This window comes from Esox lucius, chromosome 4 (assembly GCF_011004845.1).
Source record: "Esox lucius isolate fEsoLuc1 chromosome 4, fEsoLuc1.pri, whole genome shotgun sequence".
Lineage (NCBI taxonomy): Eukaryota > Metazoa > Chordata > Actinopteri > Esociformes > Esocidae > Esox > Esox lucius.
This window is the reverse complement of record NC_047572.1, coordinates 8,373,335-8,393,098: the sequence shown is the minus strand read 5'-3', so window position 1 is coordinate 8,393,098 and position 19,764 is coordinate 8,373,335.

The window sequence follows — 19,764 nt, the reverse complement described above, 5'->3', positions numbered from 1 at the left end:
ATTATCTATCCTCTGTTACAAGATGCCAAATGTCCAGATTACGGACCTGTTTCACCTCTGTTGATTTACATTCCCTAATTCTGGCCATCATAAGAGTGTGACATTGTTTTTCACAAGGCAGAGATCCATGAGGTCTGGACCATTTGTTTTACCAGAGGATTATTCAATATAAACAATATATTTATCCACTGGTCAAAATATTATTAAAGGTGCACTCTGGTCACCATATCATCTATTTGAAATCTCTACTGCTGAGAAGTACCACCATGCAAACAAATCATAGGCTTCCAAGAAGAAAAGTAGAGTACAGTAACATCAAATTCCAGCCTGTTAAATCAGAGGGAGTAGCGCAATGACCCGTAGCATACCTGGACCACATTTGGATTTCCATTGTGATTAGTGTCTGTTTGAGACCGGGATGTGTCCTGGATGCACCTTTAACTGGACAACCTACAAGGTGATAGCATCTGGGTCTGGTCTACTTAGTTAACTGACTTCCACTGAAAAAGGCAAAGAAAAATGGGTGTTGTCTCACTGTCCCTTCTGCCTATTCTAAACTCTTATAAACTCAATGAAATTACCTGCCTCTACCAATCAACAGTAGAGGGTGCTAGCGACCAACAGAACCTACAGCCAAGACACCCACTATCCACAACAAGAGCCCAGCCCCTCATCTGAATGATATAACCTTAAATACAATCCATGGTCGGATGAAGGAAATTAACCAGGGTCCACATCAGCATCACCAGTACAGTATGTTTAGAGGTATGTTCCAGATGAAGACTTACAGGCTACTGTCTCTGGTATTGGTTCAAATATGGCTCAGTGGCAGAGCTCAAAGTTATGGACTGATATTAATAAATGGTAGCCCTGGCAACAGCTCCCTGTGTTTGGTGGTAGAGTCAAAGTACCTATTGTAGCTACCTCGGGCCAGCCAGGTGGAGGAGGGGTACTGGTATGGGCTGCTATCATTAAGAATGAGGTAGTTGGACCTTTTTGGGTTGAAGATGGACTGAAACTCAACTCCCAAACCTACTGCCAGTTTCTGGAAGATACTTTCTTCAAGCAGTCGTACAGGAAGAAGTCCTCAGCACTCAAGAAGGCCTTGATCTTCATGTAAGACAATGCTCCATCACAAGCATCCAAGTACTCCACTGATTGGCTCACCAGCAAGGGCCACAAAGATGCCAGAATAATGACCTGGCCCCCTTCCTCTCCTAACTTAAATCCTTTTGAGAATTTGTGGGCCCTTCTCAAACGTGAGATTTACAGTCAGGGAAGACAATACACCTCTTTGAACCGCATTTGGGAGTCTGTGGTTGCTGCTTCAGCGAAAGTTGATTGTGAACAGATCAAGAAACTGACAGACTCCATGGGTGGTTATATTGGTCACAGACATTTTTGAAAGGACAAAAATTTCAACTAATTGTAATTTTGTGTTACTTATTTGTGGCACTTACTTGAAAAACTTTGAATAAACACGTGAGTTGGGAGAAATACATTTTTTAATTAGTTGCCTAATAATTGTGCACACCAATTGTTGAGAGCATTGTGTTTGTTCAACAATAAAATAAATCTTGAGGAATACAATTTGCCTAATAATTGTACACACAGTGTATTTAGTGCGTATTTTGTATCTAGTCTCGCAAAAACCAAGATCCAGATTTAAGAGTGTTTGTTTTGAATTGTGTCTTTAAATCTGTTTCACTCTGACTGTTAGTTGAACGACTTTATAATTGGGCTACATACTTTCATGTATTGCAACAAGACTGGTGCAATCATGGATTGGTGCCATTTACTGAAAATGTCATCCAATTGTCTCATGCACAGAATATAGAACATCTGTCTCATATAGGATCCTTACACAGTCGCACTGGTCCCCAATGTGGAAAGAACATTATGTCGAGCCAATGTTTGGCGCAGGTCTTTAAATACTCAAAATGTGTTGGTGTTAGAAACTAAAAGCAATCAAATTACCTTGGACATTTTTCTGTATTATGACTTTTTCATGGAACTGCAGGAATCAGTAAAGAACTACTTTGTATTTCATTTCTGTTTTTCTGGTGTGTGAAGATAGCGTGGCGTCACTCACCCACCTTTGAACCTCCTGTGCTTAGCTTTATGTCTGGTAAACTACAGGCTGAGTTGTAAGCAGCTAGGCCTACATTTCAGCGGGAACATTCTTCTGATTTAGAAGAGGCATGAGGGTTCTAAAGGGAAGCAGGAAGGCTGAGAGAACATGGGTTGATTATCCGTGGACATGGGTTTGCATACAGTCCTCCACCCTGGGTGTCCTAACCAATTTACACCGTCTTGGAACATAGATTTTGGGATGTAATTGTTGTTGTGGTGCTCATAATTCATACTTTTTTTCTGGGATGTATTTATTTACAGTGGAGGTTCGAGTCCTGTCAAAATAATATAAATCAGAGACAGAGCCACAGACAGTGGACGCCATGAGGGGTCCATCTGTTTTGGACCTACCGGACTCAATGCTTATTGTAAACCACTGAAGTATGTAATTAGTGTAAGGAGTAGTTCAATATCACTTGCTCCTATCACTTCCATACATTTAGCTAGCGTTGGCTAAAGTTAGCTAGATTGCTATGAATGTAAAATCAACAACAACAGAACCACAAATTCATTTCACATTGTAATTTAGTACAGGCTCTTATCCAGAGGGACTTATTGTGTTTATCTTACAGACATATGTTTACCACTTTCAGTTTGAGGTGGGGAACCATCAACGACCAGTTGTGAAATAATGAGCCTGTACTTTAACATGGATAGATGGAAAGAGAGAGGGATGTGATTCAGGCACAGAGAGAAACATTTCCAGAATCAACCAAATAGAGTGACAGCAGAGTTGGTCACGTACAGTCACGTACACAGAATGTAGTCAGGTCCCCTATCAGCAGTCTCTGTTCTGAGAAGAAAATGCTAGTAGCCACTGTGGGGTCACTCAATTCTACAACCCTAGCCTTTCTTTGTTTGCAATGCAACTTCAAAATCCTCTAGAAGCAGATTACAAATGTAACCGTTTCCCTAAGATTACATCTAGTCTATACAACTGTGGCTGAATCTTGGCTTTGCTTATATGACATTTCCTGAAAATGTTAACCGCCTCCCAAGAAAACGATTAATGGCTCAAGATTAACAGCAGTACAGTTTCCCTCCATTTGAAGTCAACACAACGTTTCGGTTTGACTGCTTTGTGTCTCGTTGAAAAAATACAACCTCTTACAACCTCTTCTCACTTGCGCCAAAGAAGCACCCAACACTTGTTTATATCTTCAAGGCATTACAGATTTCTGCACAGAGTTGGTGAAATAACATTTTCCCTTTCTTTGCGACACATCACTTTGGGTGCTTCAGCCGAGTAGAAGGAATATCTCCTTTCATTCTGTTGACAAAGTGCTTTTCAATGTAACCTGGTGCCAGGAGCCCAGCTGAAAGCAGATCATGGAGGAAATGGGATAACGTATGTCATATTTCACGTGAAAAAAAAAAACAGAAGCATTGAGGCCGAGATGTACAGATAGAGCTGGAGTATCACCTTGTCATAGTAACCTCTGTCCAGCTACCACTGGTGAAGCTATAGAACACCAAATTGACCTCACAGCTGTACATCCTGCCTGTTTGGTCCTGTCGTTCCTTACCTTTGCTTGCGGCCACAGTGTATCTGGACCTCCCTGTCTCAGCCCTTAGTTTTACACTGATGTATTATCGGGCTGGGGAAGGTGGGTCAGTCTGTCCTGTGTTAATGCCAATTCTTTACGCTGCATTAGTTTATGTAACAGGGGACAATGATCAGTCTGAAATATATGCTGAGGTATCCTTTTGGATTCAAGGATTTCTGGTGTTTTCGGGTGACATGAGCCCTTGAACCAGCTTCAGCACTACCTGGCCTGACAACTCCTGCTGACATTCCCCACAGCCCACGTGGTCGTCCCTTTCCCAAATCTACGTTAAAAAACAAAGAGAACTGGTTGTCAGCTGACTTATATTGTTAAATAAATAAAATAAAACATCTAGAACAAGCCATTCAGCTTTTGACATGGTCAAAGCTTTCTAGAACACGCTCGCCTGACAACCTCAGTTAGCTGTTTAGGTGCTCAAACTACCTGAGAGAGATGTGATGAAATCTGAAAGTCCCCACTGATGATGCTTCCCCACTCTCCAGACGACGCTGACCAATCCAATCGCTTCAGTTCCAGGCCACATGTCAGCTAGTGGCACAGTGAAGGCTATAACCTCACCAGTTGGTTGGCTTGAGCTTGGTGCTACAAAACAGCTACAGTTTTTTTCAGCCACTGATCAACACAAATCAGTGGCATCATTAGTCCTGGGCTTCCGGTGCTATAGCCCCGGGTCATTTATGAATAGCCCCGGGTCTTTTATGAATAGCCCCGGGTCTTTTATGAATAGCCCCGGGTCTTTTATGAATAGCCCCGGGTCTTTTATGAATAGCCCCGGGTCTTTTATGAATAGCCCCGAATCTCAAACGGACCAAAAAATAAATAAATAGCTTTTCATCCATAATTCCGATCGTGCATTATGACAATGTAGACTTGTAGGCTGCTAGCGTGTACATCGACATTTTCCACATGTACATTCAAAACCCTGTACTTTCTGACCCGGGCGGGGCGGGGTGGGTTGGTGGGCTAAGCCCCAAATGTATTGTGATCCTAGCGACGCCTCTGACACAAATCATAATAAATGTATTACAAATATAAAACAGAATAAGGGGCATTTAACAAAAAACTGATTTAACATAACTATTCAGCCCCTTATGACACACTTGAGCAGAGAAGAGTGGGTAAAAATTTCTGTAGATGTGCAACATCAGTAAAGACTTCCACTCAATTGCTGCTAAAAGTGCTTCTATTAAATTTAGACTGAATAGAGTAAATACTGATGCAATCAATTATTTTCTGTTTTGTATTTGTAATTTATACAAACAGGACATTTTGAGATTATATTTTTTACTTTGACATTATAGACTATTTGTTTTGATCAGTGGCAGACCACAGGACATTTTTCCACTTCGCCTCAGTCCATCTGAAATGAGCTTGGGCCCAGAGAAGGCGCTGGCATTTCTGGGTGTTGTTTATGTATGGTGTTTATGAGGGTTGTCTTCTTTGCATGGTAGAATTTTAACTTGCATTTGTGGATGCTGCGACGTAGTATGTTGACAGACAATGGTTTTTGGGAGTGTTCTTGAGCCCATGCAGTGATGTCCACTACAGAATCGTGTCTGTTTTTAATGCATTGCCACCCAATATTGGTTTTTGCCCTTGTCCTTTATGTACAGAGATTACTCAAGATTCTCTGAATCTTTTAATGATATTGTGTACCGTAGATCATGAGATCCCCAAACTTTATGGAATTTTACATTGTGATATATGTGATGTATGAATCGTGGCACTATTTGTCCACACAGTCTTTCACAGAGTGGTGAACCCCTCCCAATCCTCACCCCTGACAGGCCCAACCTCCCTGGAATGATCTTTTAATACCCAATTATGTTATTGATCTGTTGCAAATTGACCTTATTTGTGGTGTGATATTCCACTTTAGTTTTTTAACATCACACAACTTTTTCAGTCTTTCTGTTCCAGCTTTTTGAAACCTGTTGCTGACATCCAATTCGAAGTGAGCATGTACAGTTATATCCAGAAATATTTGGCTGTTTACCTAAATGTATTCAAGTCACAGTTAGATTAGGCTTAAAGTGCCGTCTCTCAGCTTTAATGTGAGGGTATTCACATCCAAATTGGAGGAAGGGTTAAGGAATTACAGCTCTTTATTATGTAGACCTCTCTTTTTCAAGAGACCAAAAGTAATTGGACTATTGACTCAAAAGCTGTGTCATGGACAGGTGTGGGATATTCCTTTGTTATTTCTTCATCAATTAAGCAGGTAAAAGGTCGGTAGTTGATTCCACGTGTGGCATTCACATTTGGAAGCTGAGCTCTCAATGCAAGTGAAACAGGACCTCCCCTTAGGCGCCATCAGAGAAATAGCAGGAACATTAAGAGTGGCCAAATCAACAGTTTGATACATTCTGAGAAAAGAAGAACACAGTGGTGAGCTCTGCAACACAAAAAGGACCATGGAGAAGTCTTGGAACAGCTCATGAACGGCACATCATTTGTAAAACATGGTGGAGGCAGTGTGATGGTATGGCCACGCATGGCTTCCAGTTGCACTGGGTCACTAGTGTTTATTGATGATGTGACAGAAGATACAAGCAGCCTGATTAATTCTGATATATATATGGATATATTGTCTGCTCAGAATCAGCCAAATTCAGCAAAGTTGATTGGACAGCACTTCACTTTACAGATGTACAATGACCATAGGCGCCGAATTTATGTTTTCCTCCGTGGGTGCTCATAGGCTCACGCCATTTATATATATATATATATATATATATATATATATATACACACACCTATATATACCTATATATACACCAGAGATGGGGACAAGTCACACATGGTCAGGTCCAAGCAAGTCTCAAGTCTTAACCATCAAGTCTCGAGTCAAGTCTCAAGTCACAGTTCAGATAAATCAAGCAAGTCAAGTCAAGTCAAGGGTTATCACTAAGCAAGTCAAGTCGAGTCCTTATAAGTTTCAAGTCAAGTCACAGTACTAAAGAGATGAACACACACACACAATGTCCTCTGTTTCTGACATGTGCTCGATGCGAAGCTCGATCTCAAAATCAAATATTTTTCTCCTCCGCGGTACAATTTTTTGGGGGGACGAAGCGGAGGGATCTTGAATCAGCCTGAAGGGGTTGTATTCGCAATTACAACAGCCTCGCTATACCTTATCCCGCTTATTGCATGGCTACCTACCAAATAAATCTATAATTTGACACAAAAGATTGATTTCAAAAGGAATTCATTGATTTAAAAACGATTGTATTGCTTCCTCTAAAGAAAATAGTCCGTTCCGTCTCTGGTTAGAATCCTGCTGCGTCCATAGCAACGCGCTGTTTTTCATGGCAACGGTCTGTTATCAAGAAATAACACGCATTCTGCACTGGAATTCAGCCAATCCATGTAATAAGGGCTAATAATAACAACCTTATAAACTAATTATTGTGACTGAAAAACTACCTAATATGTAATTACGCTGTATGAGTAAAAAAAAAAACCTCTTCGAAATGTTTAGGTGCTAGTAATCACAATTGGCGCCTCCATGTTAGCCTTTCATGCAGTAAAGTTAACTGTTATGGTGTAAGCACAATGCTTTTTAGTTTCCACACGCAGTCCAACACTTGAAAATGCCCACATTTAATACAGACATTATAGCCTACGTGTAATAATATACATGCCCGCTCATATTCAACTGAATATAAAGAGATTACTTTCTTACCTTTCCTTGTGGTTCTTAAAATAACGAATGAAATTTGACGTTGTTGCATATTTTGCATCTGGCAAATCTTTTTTTATTCACACGGTCCAGTTCAAAGTCCTTGTATCCAAACGATACTATTTGTGGAGCTCGACTAACATTACTGTCTGCCATGTTTGGCGCGGTTTGAATTGTGCGCTGATTAGTGGTGCTGATGTCACAACATGTAAAATAATTTTATTGCTGTTTGTTTATTATTAGTTCAAGTCATTGTCGAGTCTTCCACTTCAAGTCAAGTCAAGTCTCAAGTAACTTGTCCTCAAGTCAAAGTCAAGTCAAGTCATTTTCATATTTTAATCAAGCAAGTCACAAGTCCTTAAAATTGTGACTCGAGTCAGACTCGAGTCAAGTCATGTGACTCGAGTCCCCCACCTCTGATATACACACCTATATATACCTATATATACACCTATATATACATATATAAACGCACTACGCACACCTATTCATTTACTTATTAATAAAGCCGTAAAGTAGATCTTTCAAAATGTACCACTTATCACAAATACAGGATTGGAGATGAAAAGTTTAACTGACACGTAGGCCTAACCGCGATCAGTTTGTGGGAAATTAATGTTTTGCGCTATTATCTAAATATCGATTAAAAAAAACGACACATATAGTTTCTGGGAGTTTCTCCCTAATTTCTGCTACAAGTTTTTGATAGTGGCATTTTTTCATCTGAGAAACGCTGTGATTGGTGGATAGGGAGCACCCGGAGCAGGCGACTGGTTATGTACACCCACGGTATCGGCGCCTATGACAATGACCCAAAACATACTGCAAAAGCAACCCAGGAGTTTTTTAAGGCAAGGAAGTGGAATATTCTGCAATTGCCAAGTCAATTACTTGATCTCAATTCGATCAAGCATGCATTTGACTTGCTGAAGACAAAACTTAAGGAAGAAAAACCCATGAACAAACAACTGAAGACAGCTGCAGTAAAGGCCTAGCAAAGCGTCACGAACGAGGAAACCCAGCGTTTGGTGATGTCCATACAGTCCAGACTTCAAACAGTCATTGCCTGCTAAGAATTCTCGACAAAGTATAAAAAATGTAAATTTCATTCATGATTGTGTTAATTTTGTCCAATTACATTTTAGCCCCAAAAATAAGGACACTGTGTATGAAAATGGTTGCAATTCCTAAATGTTTCAGACAATATTTTTGTTCAACACCTTGAATAAAAGCTGAAAGTCTTCAACTGAATCTCGTTTGTTTAATTTCAAATCCATTGTGGTGCCGTACAGAGACAAAACAATGAAAATTGTGTCAGTGTCTAAATATTTCCAATAACAATAACCTTTTTCAGTTTCAACATTTAATATGTAGCTTTGGGACTATTTTATATTTAATATAGGGTTAAAATTATTTGCACATCATTGCTATCAGATCTTTACATTTTTCATATTCTATATATTATTTTATAGAATTATATAGTTCTCTGATTAAGTCTGATATTGAGGGAACCGCATTGAGGCTGTCCAAATGTGGTTGTGCCAAACTGATACCGATACACACAAAATTACTGAATGAACATCCAGCAGTGTACCAGACAAGAAAACAAGTAGCATGACACATTTGTAGACTGTGACTCAAAATAGTATATTTACATTAGCATGACATTGCAGCATAATGCCACATCCTACAGTAGCTATGTTACCTGTCCCTGGGTAATTGCTCAGGTAAAAGGCCTGGTATAACAACAATTTTGATATAGCCTGGGAGTGACCTACAGAGTAATGATTTGTTACCAATAAATTTTAGCAAATGGTTTCCCTTTAAAGCGTATTCCCCTGAATCTCTGCATATTTCCAACACTTGTCAAAATAAGTCAACATTTATTTTTAGCAATTTCAGAAATTGATCTGCTTGCAGAATTTCTGACATTTGTTAATGTACATGTTCCACTTTGCCACAGAAGCCTGAGTCAGCAACATATGAAATGAAAGCTAAACTAGCCAGAGTCAGTAAAAGCAATTGTTCTTCAAAAACGTATGTAGCAATTAGCAATATTTTATTGCAATGAACAAGTTAAATCAGCCAATTTTTTGTCCAGTATTGAGTCAGTTCAGGCGGGTGCTGCTCTCCCAAAATGTTACAACATGAATGTGCGCTTGAGGGGACTAGACATGTGTTGCAGGAAGTGGCTGGATGATAGGCTAAACAGATTAATGCTGGGATATCTCAAACTTTTTATTGGCCAAAGAAGACCAAGTTTGATGCATTGTTCTACCTGACCTTACATTCATTTGAGTATAACTGTATGGGAATGAGATCAAATCCTTAGGAAATTACACTATGTAAGTTCCTCCTGATTTGGTATTACTGTTTCCCCCCATATACAAACTTTCAAAAATGCTGTGTTAATATTGTACATTCCATTAAAACATTCCATACAACTTCATTTTTCATTTCACTGGATACAGTTGAGTATTTAAAGCATTATGAAGCACTTATTTGACTCTTTTTCTCATCATTGCAATAACAATTTCGTAAAGCATACAAAATGGGGACGTCACCATTTCAAAGCAGTCAACTGAATTTGACTCATTGGTTGATAACAGAGATTTTACTGCAGGTATAATTCTTTAAATCATTCTTTAACTCCTGATGATCTGGTTGGATCACACAACGCCAACTGTGCAATCAAGATGGTTCAGAATTACAACTGCGAAGAGAATGATTGTCTGCTTAAAAATGCACAAGACCAATACAGCTAAAGCTAGCTAGCTAACATTACACAGGGATAAATCTAGCCAATAAAGTAAAGGCAGAGATAATACGGATGGACCCAGATCTTGGCACTGTGATGGATGAAACCTTGCACGATTGTGTGGCTGCGTGTGTGTGTGTGTGTGTGCGAGGGTGTGCATGTGAGGTAATGGGGGGTGAGATAGTGAGAAATAGCTGGATTAGAAAGAAGTCAGGAGGGGTCAGGTTGGATGAATCCTAGACTTCCCCTCAGCACTCTCACTCCACACTCTCTGAGTCAGGGGATTTTTAACATAATCAGCGGGTGGTCCCAGAGGTGCCTGTACCTCAGCACACACACACACACACACACATGACCCATGCAGCCCCAGAATTTAGATACTACTGGGCCATGCTCCAATCAGCAGAATTATTAAAGAAGTATCAGGTTTTACCGTCGAGCAGAGTTTGGGGATTCGAGGAAACAAATGGGTGGAGACTGCAATTTCTCAAGTCTGTCTTCAATAATGCACCAGGCACTGGGTTACAGGATAGCGTAGTTAAGGCAATTTGCCAAACTTTGTGGCACGGCTGAATTCTTTTCACTGACAAGGCTGTCGCATGTAATCTGTTACAAACTGTAAAGACCCTGATACTATTATAACCTCATGAATATTTACTCCATTCAACGTAAAAGGGAAGACGCACGGTGTTGGCGTCAACCAGGTATTTGGTCCAGGTGCTGTGTGTGTGTAAAGGTTTTTACCATTAAGGCGATACAAACTTTTTACCGTTTGCTGTTTAACAGTTGCGGAATTACAATAAAAACATGTATGTGTACCATCGCAATACATCTCGTGTTGAGTCCTGTGTCCCCCACAACAAAGCTTTTATGGTAGAAGACACATCTAACTCAACGGAATTTAACATAGTAGGAAATAAAATACCTGGAATGTCAACAAATGTGATTTGTGTCTTTTCCTTTAACTTTTCGAAGAGGCAATGTGGGAAGGCCACTCTCTGTATTCGTTTGTATTCTTCTTTTTGTAGCTGCTAGCAATGCAGCGGAAGCCTACCTGGCAGAATAATATCTTGGTAATCAATCAAAACATTTTCATCTGATGCGGTCTATGCATGGTTCTGGATTCAGAACATCAACGTGTTGTTTTTCTAAATGAAAAGATAGCTTTTGAGAGTGAAACCCACAGAAAATGATGTGAATCCTGGAAAAAAACTAAAACAGATGTATATAAAACAAGACATGAAAGAGATTTTATAGGGACCTATAAACACTATTAAAGAGCCCAAACCAAACCAACTCATATAATATAAAAATCGCATAAATTCCACTTTAAATTGCCCAAAAAGCTTCAAATGCCCAAAAAGCTGAAGTCATGCCCTGTTTAAAATATATTTTTTTAAGTGAGGGTAAAAGTGGACAGCCTTGTACAAAGTTCTACCGGAATAGCAGTTAAAATTCAAATAATTGTCAAGACACCATTGATGTCAAAAGTGGTATAGCATCATTCAAAACTTGTCTTCTGGCTGATTCAGGTTAATAGTTCAGTTTGGAAAATCCAAAAGGAAGTTGTGTATCATTCCCTTGATGCTGGATGACTATGTCATTGGGCTGCTTACAATTCTATTTCATTTGTTTTAGAAATGCGTAGGCATTCATTAAACAGAACATCAACATTGTATCACCAACATTTTTATGGCTAAAATGATTGCATTCGGAAATTTTCCGGTGAGCACACACACCATCAGCAGCCTAATATAAAGATCCAAAAGGGAATGTGGAATAACCTAAGATGACACAGCGACAAAGACTTATGAAGTTAGACGATGATAACCCTTCATCGAGGTTAACTCAAGAGTGTTACAGACCACAGATTACAAAGTAAGACTGATGATAAACACCAAAGAGAATTATTAACCACTGACGAAATCCGCCTGGAACTATCTAAAGATTAGAAGCAGATGGGCATTCACCTCTGATGAAATCCTGTGGAACTATCTGAAGATTAGAAGCAGATGAGTACTCATTCACATGCTTTGGAATTACCCTGTAAAACAACTTAGAATAGTGTCAGAATGTCTGAATGTTGTAAATTCAGCACAGCAAATTTGGTAGGGATTAGGTTTAGACCGCTGGCCACTACTAAAAAGGAGGAAACATGTGTAGATTTTTCTAACTAGACAGAGCCACCTGTGAGTGGATGTTGTTTTGTTTAACAAGCTAGCTAGCAAGCACTCTCTCTCTCTCTCTGGCCCTAGTCAAGAATGAGAGCTGAAACTCACTGTAGCCAGGAGACAAGATTTACAGTTGGAGCTGCTGGCTTGTTTTTGGCAGGGCTTTTGGGAGATAATACCGTCAAGTTGGTGTGGGGTGACAGGGTCTCACTCCACAAGCACAGTACTATGGACACTTCCCAGTGAGCCTGGACATGTCTGTTCCCATTTCCCAGGGCTGAAAAGTAACTGCATTTGAAATATCAGTTAAGCCACAAGTCTTGCATAATTGATCAGATACTAAATCATATGCTCTATCCCCTCTCTCGCGGAAAATGGCAAGCACGTCTTTGACCCAAATGCTTTCCCCCTTCCTATAATTCAAAAGATGCTAACACCTGTGAAATCTACATTTGTCCAATGTCTCATGAGGTAATGCTACTTGTTGTCTAGTGCATTTTGTTGTTTCATGATAGATCTTCAGTAGGGTGTTAACATAAGATATGAGCAAAGAACATTTTGAACTTCCTAATGTGCCTTCTGCATTTCACTGGTAGAAACAGGCCATCTACATTTCTGTGTTGTATGCAAACCACAGTATCCAGAATTTATAGCAATCTCCAGCTATTCTTATAATGAGGAATCATCCAAAGCAGCGATTATTTTGCAATTTCAAAAAAACTAGCTAGCTAACAGGCTCTCGAGAATCTGTAAAAAGGTAAACAATTTATGTTTAGCAAAAACTAACATAAAGCCCACAATAATTTATCTCTTTTTAGGTCAGACAGCAGACTCAACAGAACTGTCCCAGTCCAACACATTTTAAAAACTACTGTGGTGCATGAATAGCTCTGCAACACCTCCAGTCACTTATAGTTATGTTGGGATTCTGTAAAGAAACACCCTAAATGGTATTTAATGGTGAACATTTACACAACCCAGTAACAGTTGAAGTAACAATCGGGAAAATGCAAGGCCAACTGCATTCCTTACTGTATATGATGTCTGTATGAGTTGACCTTGGATCTGGATGAATGGACAGCTGTGTGTGTGTGTGTGTGTAGCCTAAATGCTGAGCCAATCTGTAAGTCATCCTTAGGTTGGCAAACATCCCTGTGAAACATTTCCACTCTGGGGTCCATTTTCAGGGTCATCCAACATAAAGGTCAACCAAAAGAACCAATCGTTGACCTCGATACTGGCCTGCAAGCAGTGCATATGAGTGGCCAGGCGTCATTTGAGTTATGGAGGGACACAGGGTGAAGGACTCTGTGTCCTCCACTGGCTGAGAGCAGAATGCTGCACTGCTTTACATACTGGGATCAGATGTGCCGGACAATTACTTTGAATCCCAAACCAGCCCCTCAAGCTTACCAACTTCTGTGGCTGGCCCTCGACGATCACTTGTTGCTGACCACACGCTGAGGGTGATAATCAGTTAAGAAACCCACCTTTTGGATACACTTGTGCAATTTATTTTTCTCTTTTAAATGGTTAAACAAGCATGTCATTGAACTATACTAATTTCTCATTTTACAAAAAAATGTGTCTGTAATTTTTAAAGATGTGAATCTTAGAAACAGGAGGCTCACACAAACATTCAACACTGTTGCATTGGGAAGGGCGTCATTTTGGATACATTTAAGAAAGGAACTGTGGTCTGGTTCCAGCTGAAAGTTTTCCATTTTGGCCTCATTGTTTATTAATTACCAGCTATAATTCATAATGTTCTATGTGTTTCTGACATCATAAATTGAGTATGAAAAAATTCCGTCATTTTGTTTCAGAGAGTACAGTATGGGAGTTTAGAGGATGATGTTCATTTATATGATGGGAAGTCTTTAAACATGTTATTGTTTCATTTTGAATTGCTGGATGAGTGGGAGGAAAATCAAAGGGTTTTAACAGTTTGGAAAGAATCAAATTGGTGGTGGTGGTGGGAGGTGGGGGAGTGGTGGGGGAGGGGTGGGGGCGCTCCAGGAATAGCCAAAAAAAGGTGCTTTCAAAACAATGCAGGCTAACACACAGGACTCCATCAGACATCCCGGGTCGATATTAAAAGCCCTTCAATGACGTCCGGACAGCCAGAAAAGAGCAGTGAAGTCAGGCGAGAGCCCGTGCGCCACAGGAGGATGTTGACTTTGGGGAGAAAAAGGAAAACCTCCAAAACAGTTAACGAGTAAACAGGAAAATACAGACAGGAAGGGACAGTTGGGGCAGGTTCAAGTGCAGCATGCTGCTTTCAGGGACAGCGGGACACACTCCGCCTCCCCGCTGTGTTGTTTCCTATCTACTGACTCTGTTTCCTCACTTTGGGGGGCATCCTGTGTGTGTGTGTTTCTGTGTTTCTGTGACCATATGTGAATGCATGTATTTTGATTGTCTTAAGTCACCTATTATTGGTGCCCTTAATCGACGGTTAATAGTGTCGGATGTTACGTGTTGCTGAGGAATTCCTTGGAGCTGCCAGGCCTCAGTCAACAGCCAACTGTTCAAACCACACGTGCCCACGGAACAGGACACAGCACTGCGCTGCTGAGACAGACAACTGGACTCTGGCTTGATTTGTTTGGGGTTAAAACATTTAATTGTGAAGCCACCATGGGTAAGGGGTCACTTGTTGGGAAGATATTAGGGATTTACATAGAGCAAATGCACTTAAATACACAGAATAGCTTACAGTGGAGTTTCATCCAGTTACACATGCTTATTGCATTGGGAAAGACGAGAAGCTATCAGAGCGCTTTGGTACACTTCAGACTAGATTTCTTTGCTCATGTCCACACATCCAGGATCTTATAATAGGCTTGAGAAGGGATTTACATGTTGCCCTACCCGACCCCATGACCTGGGAGTATAAGACCCCTGAGCCAATCTGCCTTCTGCTAACAGACGGCGGCTGATGAATAGGTTCCCGTTGCTCAACTAGAGAAGGATTTCTCACCTTCTTTCATTCTCTCTCATTTTCTGTTCACCAGCTTAAATCCACGTGACACGTGTCCAATCCCTAGCCGTGTCTGGCTAAGGCCCCGCCGTAATAAGGGAGTCACTGGCCGTCAAGGCAGTCAGACAAGTTACCCCATTGTGGGCGCCGTTTGGAGGTTTAAGCTCTGCACCCTAAGATACTGGAGCTAGAACTAGAGGTAGTGTGAAGGGGAGCCGCCTTTTTAATGCAGATATTTATTCAGTTAGGCAGTCATGGTGTACCTATAATCAAAGTTCTCAGTTTCAATACCATTTCTCTATGGAAATTGCCAACCACTAGCGCTTGTTGTGGAGAAAGACAAGCGGCTGGGGACATCAACACCTCTGTAGTGATAATTGCAGCACAGACAAATGGGGAATCATTTAACACATTCTGTAGTGCCACTAGGTAACTCTAGTAAAGGAAATGCACAAATGTGTCTGTGCTTCTGTCCTTATTCAGAGAAATCATAAATTTTACAAGCCTGCTCCTGGCTGTTCTGCTGGCTTAGGCGAAACCGTTTTTTCACTTCTTTCTATCCCTGTAAAACTAAAATAGTACATGTTAATGTCCACATGGAATGCAATGTTATGAATACCCATCCATGTGGAATGCAATGTTATGAGTACCCATCCATGTGGTAGGATTACAAAATGTACAACAGAGTTGCAGTGTGTCATTAATATTTTCAGGTTCTTACAGACCAGATTTACGTTTCTCTCTCTAAATATCAATCTCAGATAAAATACACCTGTTTCTGTGAAGCCCTAGAGCATGTCATGGTCAAACAACCACACCATGAAGACCAAATGGCCTTTAAAAGAATATTGGAAGACATTTCTGGAAAAGCAAGTTGAATTTGTAGAATTGAAAAACAAATCCAAAAGTGTGAGCATTCCCCTGATAATAGTTCAATATCAAGAAAATATCCAGATTATGGTTCAACCACAACCCTACTCAGAACAGGCCGTCCACCAATCCTGAGCGACCAGTCAGTGGTCAGAAAAGCCACAAAGAGGCTAATTATATCTATACTACGGCGTTCTATGACCAGGATAAGAGCTCCATATGTCAATAATTCAAGGGGTTGAACAAATATCATATGAAACGTTTAGGAATTGCAACCATTTTCATACACAGTCCACATATTTCAGGGGCTTAAATGTATTTGAACAAATTATAACAATCATAAATAAAATACCTTGTATAGAATCCTTTGCAGGCAATGACTGCTTGAAGTCTGGAAAGCATGGACATCACCAAATGTTGGGTTTCCTCCTTTGTGATGCTTTGCCAGGCCTTAACTCTCTTCAGTTGTTGTTTCTGCCTTAAGTTTTGTCTTCAGCAAGTGAAATGCATGCTCGATCGGGTTGAGATCAGGGGATTGACTCGGCCCTTGCAGAATATTCTGCTTCTTTGATTAAAAAACTAATGGGTTGCTTTCGCAGTATGTTTTCTATCATTGTCCATTTGTAAAGAGAAGCACCGTCCAATCAATTTCTATGAATTTGGCTGAATCTCAGCAGACAATATATCCCTATACACTTCAGAATTCATCCAGCTGCTTCTGTCTTCTGTCACATCATCAATAAACACTAGTGACCCAGTGCCATTGGAAGCCATGCATGCCCATGCCATCACACTGCCTCCACTGTGTTTTACAGTTGATGTGGTATGCTTCGGATCATGAGCCGTTCCAACCCTTCTCCATACTTTTTTCTTCCCATCATTCTAGTACAGGTTGATCTTAGTTTCATTTGTCCAAAGAATGCTGTTCCAGAACTGGGCTAGCTTTTTTAGATGTTTTCATCTTGTCTTTCTATTCTTGAGGCTTATGAATGGTTTGCACTTCGTGGAGAACCCTCTGTATTTGCTCTTTTTGAAGTCTTCTCTTCATGGTTGACTTGGATAATGATATGTCTACCTCCCGGAGAGTGTTTTTCACTTAGCTGAATGTTGTGAAGGGGTTTTTCTTTACCATGGAAAGGATTCTATGATCATCCACCACTGTTTTCTCCATGGATGTCCAGGCCTTTTTGTGTTGCAGAGCTCACCAGTGTGTTCCTTTTTTCTCAGAATGTACCAAACTGTTGATATGACCAATCCTAATGTTCTTGCTATCTCTCTGATGTTTTTTTGCAGCCTAAGGATGGCCTGTTTCACTTGCATTGAGAGCTCCTTTGACCACATGTGGCGGGTTAACAGCAACAGCTTCCAAATGTGAATGCCACACGTGGAATCAACTCCAGACCTTTTACATCCTTAATTGATGAAGAAATAACAAAGGAATAGCCCACACCTGTCCATGGCACAGATTTTGAGTCGATTATCCAATTAATTTTGGTCCTTTAAAAAAGAGGTGGCTACACATTAAAGAACTGTAATTCCTAAACTCTTGTAAATACTTTCAAATTAAAGCTGAGATACTGCACCTTAATCATTATTTAAATGTGAATATTTTGGTGAACAGCCAAAATAACAAAACTTGTGTCATTGTCCAAATATTTCCGGACATAAAAGTATGTTAACTTTCTGGACAAAATGTAAAATGATCTATGGCGCAAAGCCAACAATGCTCATCTCCCTGAGAACATAATCCTCACGGTGAAGTACAATGGTCACATCTTAATGTTATGGGAATTATTTTTATTGGCAGGAAATGGAAAACATGTTGGGATAGAGAGCAAGATTAATGTAGCCAAATATAGAAAGATCCTAAAGGAAAACCTGCATTGTTCTGCAAAAGGCCTGGGACTTGGAAATTCATACAATTCTCCTAAACACACAGTCAATGCTACACAAGAGGGGTAATTAATTAATTTAAAGGGTAATTCACGTGAATCCACATGCATTTCTGTTGTAGGTTGTTAAATAATGTTAACAATATACAGCTCTGGAAAGAATATTTAGACCACTGCAAAATTATCAGTTTCTCTGGTTTCTATGTGTTTGAGTAAAATGAACAGTTTAGTTTTATTCTATAAACTACTGACAACATTACTCCCAAATGGCATATACAAATATTGTCATTTAGAGTATTTATTTGCTGAAAATAACTGGTCAAAATAACCATTGTTTTCAGACCTCAAATAATGCAAAGAAAACAAATACATACTCATTTTCAACAACAAAATACTAATGCTTTAACTTAGAAAGAGTTCAGAAATCAATATTTGTCAGAATAACACAGATTTTTAATCACAGCTTTCATGTGTCTTGGCATGCTCTCCACTAGCCTGTCACATTGCAGTTGGTTGACTTTATGCCACTCCTCGCACAAAAAGTAGTTCGGCTTTGTTTGATGTGACCATCCATCTTCCTCTTGATCAAATTCCAGAGGTTTTCAATGGGGTTCAGGTCTGGAGATTGGACTGGCCATGACAGTGTCTTGATCTGGTGGTCCTCCATCCACACCTTGATTGACCTGGCTTGTGTGGCATGGAGCATTGTCCTCTTGGAAAAAAAAATTCTCAGAGTTGGGGAACATTGTCAGAGCAGAAGGAAACAGGTGTTCTTCCAGCATAACCTTGTACTTGGCTTGATTCATACATCTTTCACAAAGACAAATCTGCCCGATTCCAGCCTTGCTGAAGCATCCCCAGATCATCACTGATCCTCCACCTAATTTCACAGTGGGTGCGAGACACTGTGGCTTGTAGGCCTCTCCAGGTCTCTGTCTAACCATTAGACAACCAGGTGTTGTGCAAAGCTCCAAATTTGACTCATCAGAGAAGATGACGTTACTCCATTCCTCTACGGGCCAACCCTTATGGTCTTTTGCAAACTCCAGCCTGGCTCTTTGCTTCTTATTGATGAAGAGCTTTTTTCTAGTTTTGCACGACTTCAGCCCTGCCCCTAGGAGCCTGTTTTGAAACGTCCTCACCGTGCACTTTATCCCAGCTGCTGTTCGCCTTTCTTTTTGTAGGTCACTTGATATCATCCTACGTTTGTTGAGTGACATTCGAATGAATTGACGGTTATCTCGGTCAGTGGACAGTCGTTTTCGCCCTCTACCAGTCTGTAGCTTTGTTGTCCCCAATGCCTGTTCCTTGACCTTGTTCTTATGAACTGGCATCTTAGAACTTTTCAGGATGGAAGCAACCTACTGCTCATTGTATCCCTCTGCCAGTAAAGCCATAAAAGAACCCTTCTTTTCCTCACTCAAAGCTTTTTTTTTTTTATTATTTTGTCATGCTGAATAGTTATTTTTTTATTCAAATTACCTTTGAGGTACTACTTGCACTGTTTTTGCCATCCAGCTGGTCCTATTGCAAGAGGATTGTGATGACCACAGCAGTGGTTTTTATTATTTTCCTTGTTAAGATGGATTTGGTTCAGGTAATCACCTAATCAGTACCTCATTAAGTAAAATGAGGTGTGCCTGTGTTGGAATTTAACAGACAGTGTGGTCTCTTAATTTTTTTCCCAAGCTGTTTGTTGTGATA